Source organism: Gallinula chloropus (genome assembly GCF_964237585.1).
Source record: "Gallinula chloropus genome assembly, chromosome: Z".
Taxonomy (NCBI): Eukaryota; Metazoa; Chordata; class Aves; order Gruiformes; family Rallidae; genus Gallinula; species Gallinula chloropus.
Window position 1 is genome coordinate 50,595,740 of NC_140089.1, and position 18,280 is coordinate 50,614,019.

An 18,280-nucleotide genomic window follows, 5' to 3' on the forward strand; every position below is an offset into this window, starting at 1 on the left:
AATGCAGGTCATAGCATCTCCTGTATGTCTCCACCTGCTCCAGCGTGGGGCCTCTCCATGGGCTGCAGGTGGGGGTCTCTGCTTTTTCCATGGGCTGTGGGGGACACCTGCTCCACCATGGGTTTCTCCACAGGCTGCAGGGGAATCTTTCTCTCTGGCACATGGGGTGCCTCCCCCACTTCCCCACCTGGCCTTGGTGTCTGCACCATTTTTTACATCTTCTCACTCCCTTCTCCAGTGGCAAAATGTGGCTGCTTGCATTTTTTTTCTCCTAAATGTGATTCCCAGAGGTGCTGTGACCATCGCTGATGGGCTTGGCCTTGGTCAGCAACAACTCCGGTCTTGAATCATCCAATGTTTACTCTCTGGAGCCTGCAGAAAGCTTCTAGCTGCTTTTTGCAGAAGCCACTCCTGCAGCTCCCACTTCTCTACCAGAATCCAGCTGCACAAAACTATGACACACTACACTCCTTGACAGAGTCCCTCTCCAGCTTTCCTGTAGGCTGCTTTATGTACTGGAAGGCTGCTGTCAGGTGTCCCCAGAGTCTTGTCTTCCCCAGGTTGAACAGCCTGTCTTTGTAGGAGAGGTGCTCCAGCTCTCTGGTTATCTGTGTGGCCCTCCCCTGAAGTCTGTCTAACAGCTGAGTATCTTTCTTGTGCTGGATGAAATACTCCAGGTGGGGTCTCAGCAGAGCTGAGCAAAGGGGCAGAATCACACCCCATTCATTACCTCCTGGTTGCTCTGTTTTTGATGCAGCTCAGGCTATGTGGGAAGTCTGGCTGATGAAGGAGGGTGGTGGGAGGAGGTGCCTGGAAATGCTCGGTTTGTAATCAGCTTTGAATGCACAAACAATGGCCTACAAGGCAGAAGTAACTATGGTCCCTGAAGGACTCTAATAAATACAAAGCTGCATTGCTGTCTTTCCTAGATTTCAATGGAGTTGTTCCCCTAAGCCACCATCTAACTCCTGCTTGGCAGAACCAGGTTGTGTCAGAGGCAGCCAAAGAAGATCATGACATTTATGAGTCAGTATTTTGCATGAGGTTTGATATCCAATGAGTTCAATCCACAGTGTAAGTGCTCTTTCTTTTCAGGCTGTGAAAGGCAAGGTGGTGGTCCCTTTTCAGGTAAAGTCCTGTGCGGATCCGGACATTGTGTATCAGGCGTGTCAGAGAGTAAACGTCACCATGAGACAAGGTCTTTTGCAAAATGTATGCAAAGTTCCCAGCTGAACAGCAGAATGGGTTAATGAAGAGAGAAACCTGCTTTGCAAGTCAAGGGAGAAACACTTGCCTACTTCCACTGTGGTGAAGCTGGGAATAGTAGGACAGGATTCTGGAAAGCCGACTATGTTCAGTGTCCTGTACCTAGATATGCTCCACTTTTCCATGTTCCTGAAGCACAGTAAGCAGTAGTGCTCTGGACAGGCAGAGGTAAAGTTCATGCTCAATCAGAACAAGCTCATGAGGATGGGTGCAGTGAAAGTTTCAGACGTACCTCAGTTAATTCAGTCTGCTGTGCTCACCTGACTGTTCCAGCTGAATTGCAGTTGGAATGATACTGAGTTTGCAAAAGAGTTCAGTCACTGCTTGCTATTTCTGAGTGCTGCCAGTGTTTCTCAAGGAAAGTACTTCGCTTTTGCCTCTGGATTGTTTTGTAGTAAAAACTGAACAGTCACTCTGGGCCTCTCCAGAATACAATTATCCTATTGTCCTAATTAGTTTCAGACTACGCATTTTGTCTGCCTTGATCATTGTGCTCGTATTGCAGAAAGTTTTCTTCACACGTGATTCTTGACTTTCTCAATTCTTTATAGCTGGGGAAATGCTACTGGCAGATCTGTGAAAAGTCAGTTGGGCTGGAAAGGGGTAAATAGACCTGCTATTTTAATTTTGACCATTAATCGAATGTTGGTACAATTGTATACCTCCTCTTTTGGATTAACAAATACACTTATGAAATCAAAAGTAAATTCACAGAACAAGTGGAAAAGCTCCTTTCCTTTGGAAAAGCTGCATGGATAAGAAGGTGGTAGTTATTTGTTTTTTATGTTGCCATCTGTTTGACTGTTGTATCTAAATTATCTTATTATCAGCTGCCTGATTTACTGAACTGCATATCTGAAGACCTGAACAGTAGTAGTATATAAATAAAATGGAAAAGCACACTAGAGAAAATCGGACAGCACCTCAAATCTCTTGGTTTAAATCAAATGAATAATTGGTAGGATTTAAAAGAATTTGCATATATATCAGTTGTTTAAAAAGAGATTTGACCCAAATTACTACATGACCTATGGAAACACCTCCACCAAATGACAGATTTGCAGCTGCAGCTCTTACAGCTATTTTGCATTCAGAGGCTGGAACCTGTTCTCAGGTAATGTGTTATTCTTGGCATTTCACCAGTTCTGTCACTTTACATTGCAACCCGAAATGTTTATACAATGTAATCAAGCAGTAAAATTTAACACTTGACTGAAAATTTTAATATGGGAACCCACTCTAATTTCTGATAGCTTCATTTGATTTGAACTCCTTTGAATAATAATGAGGAAACGCAGGTCTCTGAGCTAGCCTGTTGATTTGAGAAGACAGTCTGAAAAGTGGCAACGCAGATCTAGTTCTCCCAATAATTTATTTTCATATGCCTTTGAATAGTTCTGTGTTTTACAGTGAGTGAAAAATTTTTGCTCACTGAGACTGTTGGTAACAAAGCCATGATTTTAAATGGAAAAAGATCCAGAGAACTTGAAAATTCACTGACATAGTGCAGAAGGATATTAAAATAAGCAGTGATTTAATCTCTTTTCTCATTCACACTTTGAGCTATGTGACTGCCATAAAGTGCTTGCTGTGCTTATTCTTGTCTCAATGAATGCTTATAGGGGAAGGCTTGTGCGTATCATCATCAGCTTATCTCTCTAAAGTTTGGAGCTGCTGGCAGCTATTGTTGAACTAAGACTTCTGGAGGACTTAAAGGTGTGAACAACACACCATGACTGTGGTTTGCCTTGGGAGATGGTTTTCGTGATGTGGTAAGGTGGATGTGTTTCCCAAGCATGCAGTTACCAGTTGTGCACTTGGCTCAGTGAAGTTTAAGGTCTATGCTACTGGTTTTGGTCCTTTTCTTTTAAGTATTTTCTCAATTTGAATTTCCTATTTCTCCTTTTCTTACAGGAAAGTTTGTCTAGGTTTGCATCTTTCTTCAGCACCCTCACTTTGCCCTTGCCTTTGTCAAGACTTGTGTCTTGTCAGGAGTGGAGAGTAATTTGCTGTTTCTGGCCTAGGTGCTGTTTCTCTTCTTCAGGACATTCTAGCTGAAGAAGGGATCACAGGGAAGACCACGATTTCCAGAGGGTGAACTGGAATCGAGCTCATACACGTACCTTCCAGGTGAGGGCATGCCTGAGTGAAACCAGGGTAAGTGCATCCCAGTAAGAAACTACATCTAGCTTTCAGAGGGGGTAGGCATAATTAGTTTTAAAATATGACTCCTTGGAGACTAGCATTCACAGTCTAGGCAAGACGCTGTGCTATCAAAGGAGTCTGCCCTGGTCAGGCCCCTCCTGGAATATTGTGTCCAGTACTGGGCCCCCTGGTATAAAACAGCCAGGGATCACCTGGAGAGAGTCCAGGGGAGGGCTACGAAGATGATGAAGGGCCTGGAGCATCTCTGCTATGAGGACAGGCTGAAAGAACTGGGGCTGTTCAGCCTTGAGAAAAGAAGACAGAGAGGGGATCTTATTAATGTTTATAAAGATCTCAAGTGTGGGAGACAGAGGGAAACAGCCAGAACATCCCAGGGTTAATCAAAGTCCTCAAAGGCTGTTACAACAAGCCTGAAGGAATAATGGGAGGAGGAGGCATTCTTCCCAATCTTCCCCATAAATTGAGGGTGATTGTTAAGTAATGCTAAGATATGTTGTCCAAGAGTTGGAAATGACAGAATAGCCACATACAGATATTCTCTGAGGCTCACAAACACAGATGATGTCTTGTCATAAATCAGTATAACAGAATTAGGACGCTGACTCCCCTCCCCGAGGTGCTAAACAGCTGGGCAGGGATTACATAAAGTGCGTGTGGGTTCGCTTGCCAAAGCCAGGTGAACAAGCAAAACATCATTGTTACCATCACATCTTCAAATAACGTGATGAACATCTCATCACAGCTTTTTAACACAACTTGGTCAGATCTACCATTATCCCAACCCTTTGTCCCCACATTGGGCACCAAAAAGGATTGTGGTGGTTCAGCCCCAGACAGTGGCTGAGCACCACACACAGCTCACTCATTCCCAAAGAAGAAACAAGCAGAGCCTCTATGGGTTTGGAGAGGGATGTTTACTGACAAAATCACTGTAAAAGAAGAACAATAACAGCCTGCAGTAAATGTCACTTACACCTGGTGATAACAGAGTACTGCAGAATGTGAGGACCAGTCCAATGCCCTGACCACACTTGGACTGCCCTGTAGGCACCCAGGAGTGCCTTTCCCCAACCAGCCCCTTTTATGGGAGAGTGATGTCGGCTGGTGTGGAAAAAAGCCTGGACTAACTCAGCTCACCTGTGCTAACCCAGCTCACCTGTTTGGACTGCTTGGTGAGGTTAACTCTGGCCTGGCCAGAACCAGGGCAAAGTCTCAGAAAAGTTACCACCGGGACAACAAGGAGGCTCAGTGTTTGTAATTTCACATAACTGAAAATTTAAATTTTAAAATTGCTTTTTCAGCTTTGTGTCTGATCTTCCTTTCAGTGTAAGGCAGGATTCATCAAGTTCTGGATTGTTCCCCCACTAACAAGGAATGTGACCTAGATTTTGGCTGTTGTAAGAAAGGTTAGTTGCAACTTTCAAAGCAAACTGAAGCAAAACTAAAAATGAAATAAAACAAAACAATCCAATGTCCCCCCAAAAAATCCCAAGGACATAAACCCCCTGCTTCCCAAGGTGCAAATTTAGCACAATAATTTTGTTCAAACCCCACCAAAGCTTAGTTCATAAAGAGGACAAACTACTACTATTTATGTGCCCCTAAGAAAATACTCTCTTCCCACAGATAAGCTGGATCTTTTCTTTTGATGCAGAAATGTGCTTTTTTTCTAAATTTATGCAACAGTGTTCACAACTGAGAAGATCTGTGTTAGCATTCTTGGATAAGATAATTACAGGTTTCTGTTCCAAAACCAGGAATAAGCTGCATCTCTTAAATCCACCCCTACAGGGAATACGCTCTGTCTTATGTATATAACTAACAGCTGATATAGACTCCAGTAGTAGCTATTTAACTATTACTGCATTAGCTATTTTTATTTAACTACATACCTGTTACTTAGTCAGCAGTAGCTAACTCTTAGCAAAAGAGTGGTGAGAAGTCAGTGTGTGTGGAAGTCATTAGAAAAAAATCTGACTGACTTCTATGTGCTTGGGGTCTTTGTGGTTCAGACCTCTAATAGTGTGCCTCTGCTACTAATTGTTGTGGCCATCTATGATTGTTCCCCAGTGAGGCTCTGGATCCCACATAAGTAAGCAATACAGGCCTGTAAGTGTTCATATGTCTTCTGCCAGTTTATTTCGCCCAGAGTGAGCTGACAACAGCTTTTGAGTCTTGTGGGGAGTTGGGATATACTTTCTAAAGACTAGGATGGATTTCAGTAAGGGTGGAATACTGACGCAGTGGGTTTATCTTTGTGTGCTCGAAGACCTGCACCACAACCAGACACCAGACTTCAAATAGGAGACAGGTAAGGTTTCTTGGGGTGCAAATTCAGTTGAATCAACTATCCTGAGTAACTCTTGGTAAAGTCTGTGATCTTTAGGAACACCTTGGCAAACAATGTTTCAGACAGGTTGCCCCATAAGGAAAGTGTCAGTGGCCTGATGGTCTTTCACCATTCCAAATACCAGAATTGTTCTGATCTCATTTCCCCCATTAAATCTGCTTTGCTCATTTCAAATGCCATTACAGTTTTTCTGGCTTCACAGTGACTTTATTTCCCATATCTGTGTTTAGTATGTCATTGTTTTACATGCCTAAAAAGTTTTATGCACTATAGTAAATGTAAAACTTCATGAGTAGTTCAAAATCTAGCTGCCCAACAAATAGATACCATTTGTGTTTACAGCTGTTGTGGCAGTACATAAAGCCACCATGGTGGAATGGATGCTGTGTGGGGGTGTTACATCTAGAGAGGATACTGTGAATTAGAGAGTATTTTTTCTCTCACTCAACTGTAATGATTGCAGGGATGATGAAACAGGAAGAGACAGTAAATATCTCAGGTGTTTGCATAAAACTACTCAAGTGGGTGAAAACATCCCATTGTACTGGCTAGTCAGTAGGTAATGGTGGATGTCAGCGAGAAGTCTCTGAGGGTATTGAAGTATGGGGAAAAAGAATCTTATTACATTATTTCTGCAGACTCCAGATTTTAACTTCTACATGAAGAGTCATGTGCAGGATTGCCCAAATATCCTATCTTTTTCATGAGTGAAGGACACCTATTGCTTGCAAGACAGGCACAAAGGAGTACCTTGAGCTACCTGTGCTCTGATCCAGGCAGGGATATTTCAATTTTGCATCAGAGCCTTGGCACTAAAAACTGTGCAGCTAGGTAGTTTGTGGTTCAGTGAGACTAATCTGGTGCTGCTTAGCTGCTCATAGATCTGCAGGTGGCTTGTGAGAGGGAATCTCGGGAAGTTTTTACAATGGAGTTATAACATAGTAACATAGGCAGGTTTACAAGGTTAGTTTTCATTTGAGGATTGCTATTGTTATGTGGGGTTTGTTTTGAGGTATCTGTCAGAACAGGTTACGTGCCATTTCAGGTTACGTGAGCTGGTTTGTGCATCTTTACAAAAATCATGACTGGTGTTAATATTGAGACAACTGACAAAGATGTTTAACCCTTCAGACAGAGCACATTCAGGATCTCTAGGGTGAGGCAGAGATGTGGCCTTCTTGAAATAGGAGGAGAGCTGTCCTTTTTCATTATTTCCAGTCACAGCTTTCTGTTAGTCTCTGTTAAAGCACAAGTAAGTGAGTAGTGCTGTAGCTTTGCCAGCACTTCCTGTACCCATCTGGTTGTGAAAACAGTTGGACCAGAGATTTTTTTACTGCCTTGCATCTCCACAGGGCTTCACAGTGGAGAGCAGGTGGGAGATGATGCAGAGTTTAGTCCACACTCCTTTTCTGAGTGCCACTCTCCTCAAGTGTGGTTGTTAGCTAGGTATTTCTGCCAGAACACCAACAGAAGTTGTTATCCAAAGTCCTGGGAGAATTTTTTCCATGCACTATTTTACAGATGCCAATCGGTTTTAAACTTGGCAGCCTCTATTTTTTTTTTTTTATTATTATTATTTTTGACTTGGCAGCCCTAGAACAGTCTGGAGCCATACCAAATACTGTTGGTGATTTTTGACTCGATGCAGGTGTGGATGCATTATACAACTTGCCATCAATCACCCAGCAGCGACATTGGCATCTTTACCCATGGAGAGAAGAGGAGGGAATCTGCCCGCGAGTTTGAAGTGAAAGGAAGTTTCCAGTGAAAGGAAAGGCAGGAATGAGTGAACATCTGTTTCTAAATTGAAGACTAGTTTAGACAAGCAGAGGTATGGGAAACTAACCAGTAACCCAGGTATGACTACAGCTAATTCACTCCATTGTCCTCAGGAACTACCACATGCTCTCTGTGACTGGAGTTGGGAGTGGGAGCTTCTGGGGGAGCAATGTCTGAAGGAGGCAGTGTGCCAGAATCTGCTGCTCCAGTATCTGTGTGCGCCCTACCAGTATCATGGTGGGCCCTGTTTGTTTTCCTTCAGATTCTTCAGAGGAGCAGTTCATGTCACTTGCCTAGCAGCCAAGCTAGGGAAATTTGCTGCCTTTCTGTTATTTTTAATAAGGTTGTTCAGATGTGACAGAAGGACCAGGAAGGGGTGTAGAAACCAATCTCACCCTTTGTTAGACAAGTATGGGTTGAGGAGGTGTATGGATTCCTGGGCACTACTGTCTGCTTGCCTTTAGCACCTGTGGGGTGCTATGGGGAAAGACTTGGGTGAGGGTGTAGGAGAGTACACAATTTTCTCTGTAGAGCAGTGTAGTAGCTCTTGGAGGCAAACATTGTTGACATGTCTCTAGTACAGGCAATTTTCATGTCTTGCTTCCTGTGATGAAGGAAAGAAGTGGAGATATTGACTGGATTAGCAGGCAGGGAACTGACATGCTGCTTGTTAGCTTGTGCTAGAGACTGTTTCTGCTGCTTTTTTTACTTGTGCCAGCTGAAATAAAATACATGCCTTATGTGTCTTACTTCACAGTACACAGAGACCTGGAAACTCTGCCTCCCATTTACGTGCAAGTAGGCTTTCTTTATCATGGATCACTGAGTGTCGCAAATGTACAGGACATTAGCCAACATCTTGTCCCTGCATAACTGTTCCCCATGCCTCGCTGACTTCCTCATAATTTATTTAGTCTTTAGCAAAGAATTTGGTACCAAAAGGCTTATGTATTGTGTATTTCTGTTGGAACTACAACACTTTGTTCTTATTGGTGGGATCCTGTGAAAAGGCAATGTGCTTGTCTGCTGCTGCACCTGCATTATTAATATTAATAATAAATATATGTCATTTAAACAGAGGGTTTTCATGAACCAAGTGCTTTGCAAGCAATTTAAACTTCCCCCTATGTTAAAAGGGTATAAATGTTTCATGTGAGGGCACTTGAAAGACAGGAAATGCTAATGTGAACATTGTCACCATGCTCCTGTTCTGTGTGCATAATTATTATTTATTAATTATTTGCTTTATGTGAGTCAATAAAAGTTCCTATTAAGAAGAACATTACATTGAGCTAGAATACAGCTAGCTAGAGCTAGCTGAAAAGGAACAGGCCAGGAGATTGTGAGGGCTACGAAGATGATTAGGGGCCTGGAATATCTCCCATATGAGGACAGGCTGAGTGAACTGGGACTGTTTAGTCTCGAGAAAAGAAGACTTAGGGGGGACCTAATTAGTGTTTATAAATATCTTAGACATGGGATGCAGGGGGAATTGACCAGCCCCTTTTCAGTGCTCTGTGGGGACAGGACAAGGGGCAATGGCTGCAAGTTGGAGCACAGGAAATTCCGCACCAACATGCGGAAGAACTTTTTCCCAGTGAGGGTGACAGAGCCCTGGGACAGGCTGCCCAGGGAGGTGGTGGAGTCTCCTTCACTGGAGACATTCAAGGCCCGTCTGGATGCCAATCTATGTAATATGAGCTAGGAAGCTGCTTTGGCAGGGGGGGTTGGATCTGGTGATCTCTTGAGGTCCCTTCCAACCCCTACGATTCTGTGATTCTGTGACTCAGTCATTAGAGAGAATGCTCTACGAAGAGAGTAGGAGAGCACACCAGGAAGAGAAAGTCTCAAGGTGAAGCTGAAAGCTCTACAAGATGCCTATTTCCTCTGTGTCTGAGCATGTTGTCAATTGTTTCAAAAGCAACACAGGTACATCCTGCACCATTTGATTTCTACAATACTGTGCAGCTTCATCCTTGCCAAAATATTTTACCAAACTGAAGAAACATTTTAGTTGAGTAGATTACCCTTCTCTTCACTGGGACAATGAGGTTCTTTGGTTGTCTCACTGAACCAGGGCAACTGCTGAATCTCTAGGGTTACAGAAATTGTTGTTAGGGAGCTGATCTTTCCACAGGAGGCAGACAACCAGTGTTTTCTGGGGTTTTTTTTTTCCTTTTTCTTTCTCTCTCTCTCTTTTTTTTTTTTTTAGGATAGCAAAGAGCTATCCTAAAAGAGCTCACAACTCTTATGCAGACTTCCCAGCTTGTGCCCAGGAAATATGCTCAATCAAAGCCATGCTGGCTAAAACAGAAGGTCAGACCCAAAGCTGCAAGGGTTAACCAGTAAGGTTTGCTCAGCCATGCCTAAGGGTAAGTTGGTCAGGAGCTGTTACCTGCAAAGAGTAAGGTAGCTTGATAAATATCAAATGCTTCTGAATCAGTTGTACACTTTCCAGTGTGAAGTCAGAGATCTAAATACATCCTGTGACAGAAGTGTGATCATTTACTTCTCCTTCCAGATATGACAGTGCAGTCTCCTGTGGAGATCTCTCAGTACCTAGAGAGAGCTGAGAAGAGCATTTAACTCTTGATGATCATGCTCTGGAAGGGATTTCCATGGTAATGGCTCTCTGCAAGCTCCCTTGTGCTCCAAGGAGAAGCCATGTCTTACACAAAATTGCTTATAAAATTCAGCAAAAACTAAATATAGTGTTATTTAATCCCATAAATGTCTGCTGATGATATCTGAGGAAATGGCTGGTGAAGAAAGACAGAAAGAGAAAAGTTATGTCCTGGAAAGCAGGAAACAGAATTAATTTCCCTGAAAATTAGGCTTACCTTTTAAAAAAAATTACAGAGAATGTTAGATGTTCCTACTCCTTCTTGGAAGTCCCACAAATAAACACTACAGATGTTAAATGCATACTGTCATATAAAACCTCCATTTCCTAGCTCTCACTGACATTTCAAATCTTTTAATGAGGCAAAGAAAGGGGCAGGATCCTGGGAACATACTTATGTCCACAGGAGTCCACAAAGTACTTTGATCCCTTTGCAGAAGGACAATTGTTTTGATGTCCCTCTGGCCCTGAGTGTGACAATTTTCCTTTTCAGATTTGTTTTTCTTCTCACCCTGTGTTTGAATATGGTCTCCTTGTGCTGGCTTATGTTGTTTTTTGTTCAATGATGCTGTGAACCAGTGACCTCCAGAACAATAACTTCAGCAGTCCAACATGGGCACAATTTTTCCCGGCTCTGCCAAAGAGACTTTTCACAGGTGCTGGTTGGGCCCTCCAAGAGCACAGGGTGTCTGCATACCTGGACATTGCTCAGCCATGGAAGCTGTATTTACTATTGTACTTTGGTGTTCCTCTTTCCTTCATGCATTTGTCTTGATCTATCTTTAAGAAAAAACTGGTTCAACATTGAAAGCAACAATAGCAGACAACATCTCACATCAGCTTACCTGTTCTTCTTTTCCACTGTCCTCCAGAGAAGGGAATCACCAAACTTAGTATTAAACAACAGACTTGCAAACTGAGGGGCTTAATATACAAGAACTCTGAACATTTAGTAGCAATGCAGAACATTACTTTGTGACAACCTTGTTTAATGCTATTACACTTTCAGTGCTTCATATGCTCTTTTTCTCTGCTTCTTTTTAGTATTATAATTAATATTTAATTATAATTAAATGTGCTACATTATAAATAATTTAATACATTATTTATATATTGATGAATATTTTAAACCAGGCTTCCTAGAGGGAAAAGGCTATGGATTAATGTGTGTGGGTGTACAGAAAAACTATACCAGTTTTTCTGTTCCCTTCCAAAATTTTGAGCCTGTCAGCTGATTTCAGCCAAGTTCATAGAAGGACAGAGGTCTCAAGTAAAGATTGCTTTGCAGTTTCCATAAAATGTCAGTCTCAGTTAGATGAAGGCAAGAGACTCAAATTTGAGTCACTATCAATAGAAAAAATATTTTATAGTCAGCCCTTGATCAAGGCACTTGATTAGAAATGCACTCAAGAAACTTACCCTCCCTGTACTGTCTTTTCCCAGCCATGGAACAAATTTATGCTTGAAACACTGTGTCACATAGCACCATCAGTGTGGTGGGTGTAATTTCCCTAAAAATGCTTCAGATTTTTAGTATCCCCCAAGTTCCACTCTTTTGGCGCTATTTGTTCTTGTCTTTATTTTTTCCAGTAATGTTCTGAACTGTAGTTTCTTTTAGTAATTCTCATTCTCTTAACCCTAAGTAAAAGTCTCATATCTGACAGCTGATCAATGCTTCGTTGAAATCCAGACAAAGGAACACTAGCACATTTTCTTTGTCTAGAAAATGAGTGATTAAGACAAGACACCAATTCGGTTAGACATGAAGGATCTATGACAAAAGAACAAACTGAGCATTGTTCCTTCTTGCACTTCAGAAGCTGTCATGGTTTTACCCCCACTGGCAGCTAAGCACCACGTAGGAGCTCGCCCACTCCCCTCTGGTGGGATGGAAGGACAAAGTGAGAAAACTCGTAGGTTGATATAAAGAGAGTTTAATTAGTAAAGCAAAAACCACACACATAGGCAAAACAAAACAAGGGATTAATTCACCACTTCCCATGGGCGAACAGATGTTCAGCCATCTCCAAGAAAGCTGGGCTCCATCACACATGACAGTCATGCAGGAAGACAAATGTCATCACTCTGAATACCCTGCTCCCTTCCTTCCTCTTCACCTCTGCCCCTTATACGTTGAGCATGACATCATATAGTATGGAACATTCCTTTGGTCAGCTGAGGCCAGCTGTCCTGGATGTATTCCCTCCCAGATCCTTGTGCATCCCCAGCCTCCTAGTTTGTGGTGTGAGAAGCAGAAAAGGCCTTGGCTCTGTGTAAGAACTGCTTATCAGTAACATAAACATCTCTATTTAACAAAAACATCTTTATATTCTTGACACCATTTTCAGCTCAAACCCAAAACACAGCCCCATACTAGATACTATGAGGAAAATTAACTTGATCTCAGCTGAAACCAGGACAGAAGAGCTCTTATCTTCACTCTGCTCTAAGACTTGTTTACTATTGGCTTCACTACAGGAAAGATGATAGCCTGCATGTTTTCCATTTCCTACATGAAATGTTGAGCTTGCTGCACTCCAATCTTTCAGCAGATCTTCTGATTTTATAGGTTTATAAAAAAGGACTCTTACAGAAATCTGCAAAGGAGGCAGAAGAGTTTCTATCTGTCATCAGACACAACACCCTGAAAAGAATAGAAAAAACTCTGCACCTGAAAGGAAAGGTTTCTGAAAAAGTGTCCATTCCAGATTAGTCTGGAGGTCTGTTAGTTGGAAATCTTCCTTCAAACAGTGGCTGCAGACACTTAAACAAAGATGTATGGAAAGATCCTTCCTTTAAGATGCCTTACTAGTTTGTGCCAAAAGTCTCCACTCCAGAGACATTTCTTTCTCAGAGAAGTTACATGAATTGTCAGCCAACCTTCAGTTGCAGTGATGTATTTCTGCAGCATGTTTTTTCTTGGCCACGTATCAGGATTGTCAATACATTCATCTATACCTGCAACTCTCCCCCATAGTGTTCATATTTGCTTAACTTCACTTTTCTTGTCATCATTATTATCCATTAATAATGCTCATTAGCATGTCCATCCATACAGTTGTTCAGCTGCTTCCATACATACAGCTACTGAGAAATACAAACAGGCTTGAGAAGAGCCCAGTCCTTCTTGTATTTCCAAGTCTTACAGCACAGCCTTTGTGTTTTGTACTTTCTAGTTTCTGAGGGCATGAGCTGATATGAACCAGAGGACCGCTGGAGGTGAGAATACACAAGCTCATTTGAAACAGCACCACAGCTGACCAGAACACTGGAACCTGGCTCCAGAGATTTTAGTTCTGCCAAAAGCTTCTGTGCAGCTCCAGCTTCAGCTGAGTTTGTGCTGCCTGCTCCTGCTTTGTATCCCAACTCCACAGTGCAGGATGTCTGGCACGAAGACTGAGCAGCCACAACCATAATGACGCCCTGGTATTTGTTGACATTCATGAATGGAGAATCTTTTTGAAGTGGTTGATTTTAGTCAGTCAGTATTCCTACTTTATTTATGTTAGTTCTCTCAGTCACAGTCCTTTCTTTTCTGTGGCACATTCACCTATCATTCGAGCTGTTCTTCTCAGATTTCTCACAGAAGATTGGACATTTGTATATTGGAAAAGTATATAAGAAACTACAGTACGAAACCTGAACGAGTAGCCTATGATGTTAGGATAACAGTTGAATTTGATGATCTTAAGGTTTTTTTCCAATCTAAATGATTGTACAATTCTATGACTGTATGATTCTATGTTATTGGTTTGGTTTTTGAGACAGTTTTTAAAACTCTATTTTCCATGATAAATAAACTTAATGAATGCTAGCAGTTCAGCTCCCAGGCATCTCTTTACAAAAATGAAGGGGTACTCAGCTATGGGAATAAGATATGCATGTGTGTTTTATGAATATTTAAATAGATGAGCACTTCTTGAGTGTTCTGGAAAGGCATTTTATTTAAATTATGTTCATAAATTGTTTCTCAGACATTTTTGAAATATTGATACGTTATAATGAATGGTTAATGTTTAACCTTTATCAAACACAATAATATATTAACCATCTATGAGTCTGTACTTGTAGAAACTACAAGTAAACCAAAATTTATTCTCTTTAGCACAACAACAGCCAGGCAAGGCCTGAAATCGTCATTGCTTGGCTGGGATCACCATTGAAGGAGCTCTGAAGAAATTGAAATTTGACTAAGGCTGATCTGCTACAGGACATGAGGCAGACCTTGCTGATAGAAATAGATCTATAACGGTGTTTCCAATTTACTTTCTTGCCTCTTAAAATTTTTCTGTATAACAACAGTTCAACATGGAGTATATTCACTCACAATTTGATCTGATCCATTTCTTCTGGGAAATGATATGTGACTGGTATGAGAATAAAGGAAGCGTTGTGCTGTGTTCTCTGGAGAGCTTCTCTGCTATTCCTCCTTCTCTATGGTGACAATACAGGACTGCAAAACCAGAGTGGCTCTGTCCCTGTTTTGGTATGGAGCCAGCTGTATTCAAGTGCAACCTGACAATAATGGAAAAAGCTTTTATTCCTACTGCATCCAAGGTACAATTACTGATAAAAGCTCTTTGTAGCTAAATTTTATTTACTGAAGGATTGATTGCAATATTTCTCTCTCAGCTTCTGAGGGAGCATTTTAAAGTGTTCAAAGCACTCCTCAGTTTTGACATTTATGGGTGAATTGGGTCAAACCCTTCCTCCTGCACGTTTGTTGGGCAGAGACATCTCAGGAAAGAGCTGGGAGGAGATGGGGCTGGATTTGTTCAGTGGCAGCTGAACTGGTCTGTGTTGTGGTGCAGGGGATTTCCAGGCTCCTCTTCCTGCTCTCAAAAATGTTCAAGAGCAACAATGTCTGGCAGGAGTTTATGTTTTGTAAAGTGAGTAGTTCTTGTAGCAACTTGTACATTCTATAGGCCTGAGCCTCACACTCCTTGGATGCTGGGACATTTTTTTAAGATTCTAGATTCGAAGTTTGGAGGATCTCTGGAAGCTGCAGTTAATAGCAATGCTAGTTAATAGCTAGTGCTAGGAAAAGCAAGACAAAGAAACGCGACTATGGGAAAGACTGTCTGCATAGAGAGATGGTGTGTGCTCTGGCTTCTGAACCTGCAGCCAATTATCCTTCTTCTGTGCACTCCTGCTCTGTTGCATGTCAGCCTTGTATTTTTCCTGGTGAGTGTAGTTTTGGCAAGTACTGTTGGGTCAGGATCAGAGTCCATCTTAAAGTCTGTGGAGTAAAATCATCAGGAAAGTTTGAAGAGTCCAGTATCTGGCCATGGACTGACAAGATACAGTGGAGTGTTCTGGATCCTTGGAGCATGTAACATTGTACAATGGTATTCTTTAATAAAACAAGAGGCGAGCTGTAATGTTGTCATGGTTTCAGCCTGTCTGGAGGCCAGATGTCCACCAAAGTCATTCTATCTCCCTTTTCAGCTGGACAGGGGAGAAAATAGATATTGAGAAGATGACAGGTTGGCCATAAGCCAGCAATGTGCCCTGGTAGCCAAGAGGGCCAGTGGGATCCCCCGGGGTGCATCAAGAGGAGTGTGGCCAGCAGGTCAAAGGAGGTGATCCTCCCCCTCTACTCTGCCCTGGTCAGGCCCCACCTGGAGTATTGTGTCCAGTTCTGGGCTCCCTGGTATCAAAAAGAAAGGGATCTCCTGGAGAGAGTACCAAAGAAGGGCTACGAAGATGGTTAAGGGCCTGGAGCATCTCCCCTATGAGGAAAGGCTGAGTGAGCTGGGACTGTCCAGCCTTGAGAAAAGAAGACTAAGGGGGGACCTGATTAATGTTTATAAATATCTTAAGTATGGGATGCAGGGGGAAATGGCCAGCCCCTTTTCAGTGCTCTGTGGGGACAGGACAAGGGGCAATGGCTGCAAGTTGGAGCACAGGAAGTTCTGCACCAACATGCGGAAGAACTTTTTCCCAGTGAGGGTGACAGAGCTCTGGGTCACGATGCTTGGGTGGGTTGTGGAGTCTCCTTCTCTGGAGATATTCAAGACCCGTCTGGACGCCTCTCTGTGCAACATGAGCTAGGGAGCTGCTTTGGCAGGGGGGTTGGACCTGATGATCCCTTGAGGTCCCTTCCAACCCCTGTGATTCTATGATTCTATGATTCTCTGCCTGAAAATGCAGCTGCTTGCATTTTTTTTCCCTCTTAAATATGATCCACAGATGTACTACAACTGCCGCTGATTGCCTCAGCCTTGGTTAGCGTCTACTCCGTTCTTTGACTCGTGGGTATTTACTCTGTCAGGCCCAGGAGAAGCTTCTAGCAGCTACTTGTAGAAGCTACCTCTGAAGCAGCCCCTCCTCCACCAGAATCTTTCTGTGCAAAACCACAACAAGTGTACATACAGGGATATTAGTGCTTTAAGAGTTTTTGCTGCATGTTTAGCTACCCAGGCCAAGAATAAAGATGTAGGTGCCCTTTGACTGTAGGCACACAGATGTGGCTCTCCCACAGAAGCAGAGGTATTGATGCAAAGGAGATAGAGAGGCTGGGGAGAGATGTTATCAGGCTGAAGGCTAGCATTAGGTTGGGAAACAGGATCTGCTGCAATTTTTATAGCAGATGACAGCAAGGACAGTTAATGTCAAGCAACATGATATGCTATAGCAACCTTCTGATGTGCGCACAGTGACATCTCTTCCTCTTTGTTTCCAAGCACAGGTCTCTGGATGGAGTGTCAGGATCTGTCCATTTGTTTTCCCTTTCTTTCCTGTGGCTTGACTGACACAGTGCTGTCAAAAGTGCTGTGTTAGTCTCAGCCATTCCCTCGTACCACGTTGTATCTGCAGGACAGTGGTTCATGTCACATACTATACATTTCCTGCTACTATTTCAAATAGTCTCATATCTATAGCAATTCCAAGTAGTATTGTATCTATAGCTGCTGTTTTCCACCAGAGTATTAGGGAAAGAAGGGGGGGGACATGAAAGAGTCTGCTTAGAGAAACAGAAGCAACAATGAAGATTGAAACTGCAGTTGTGAGCAGGCTGTCTGTGTTGGAAGTGTTTCTTCAATGAACAGATGGCCAAATCACAAAGAATAAACTTTGACTCTTAGATAACCACTGTAAAGTTTTCCAGACTGCTTACAAACTAGCTTGGTACCCATGTGTGAAGCATATCAAGAAGAGTCTTGGAAAAGAAGAATGGCTGTGAGTTTTGTTTGTAGCTTTTAAAATCACACATCTCAGAGGACACAAGGGAACACCTGTGGGACAAGGCACCACTACAGTGAAAATTTCCCTTTCCTATTTTGTGTTGAAAATACCTTTGTGGTGATAGCAAGTCAAGATTTTTGAAGATGTTAACAGTCCTTCCTGGTAGTCTCTTTCCCACTACATTTTTTCAATTCCTCTTTCATTATCCATTCCTACAGACATAACTGTGCTCTGACACAGGTATTGCCTGAGACATACAGGTATTTTTGTACAGTATTTCAGCCTGAGTAATGAAAAGTGGCAGGAACATCTTGTTCTGGTGTTTTCATGTTGCTTTCTCACACTACATTGTACAAAATGATACTAGCAAGATGAGTAAACCTCTTGCTTATACCCCAGAATAACATGACAGCCCTGCTGCACATTTGGTTTTATTTGCCCTACAAGGTGTCTGTTGTGTCCCACTCACCACTTTGCAATATAATGATGGATCAAGAACAGTCCAATAAAATATTAAAAATTAATCTTGGCACATAATTTAAAAGAGAATGTGCATCATTGCTGCTTATTGCAGCTTTAATACATTCTTCTTGAATACAAATACAAATGTATGTATTTGTATACACACCACACACATATCTATGGATTTCATATGGCTTGTTTGAAGTGTCTCTGCTAATCAAATCTCAGTGCCAACTTGGTAATATTCTTCATTACTGGGTGAAGAGAGTAGGATGTGTAAGTAGTAAAGTGGGCTCTTAATTGCCATTTTAGAGTCTGCTTCTGGCTGTGGTGCTATACTCAGAGAGCTGGACCCTGCCATTGCTTTTCCAGTTATGACTCACTCTATGCTTCTCTGCAGGCTGGACTAAAGGAGCCTATCCATGGCTCAAATGAATGGGCACAGC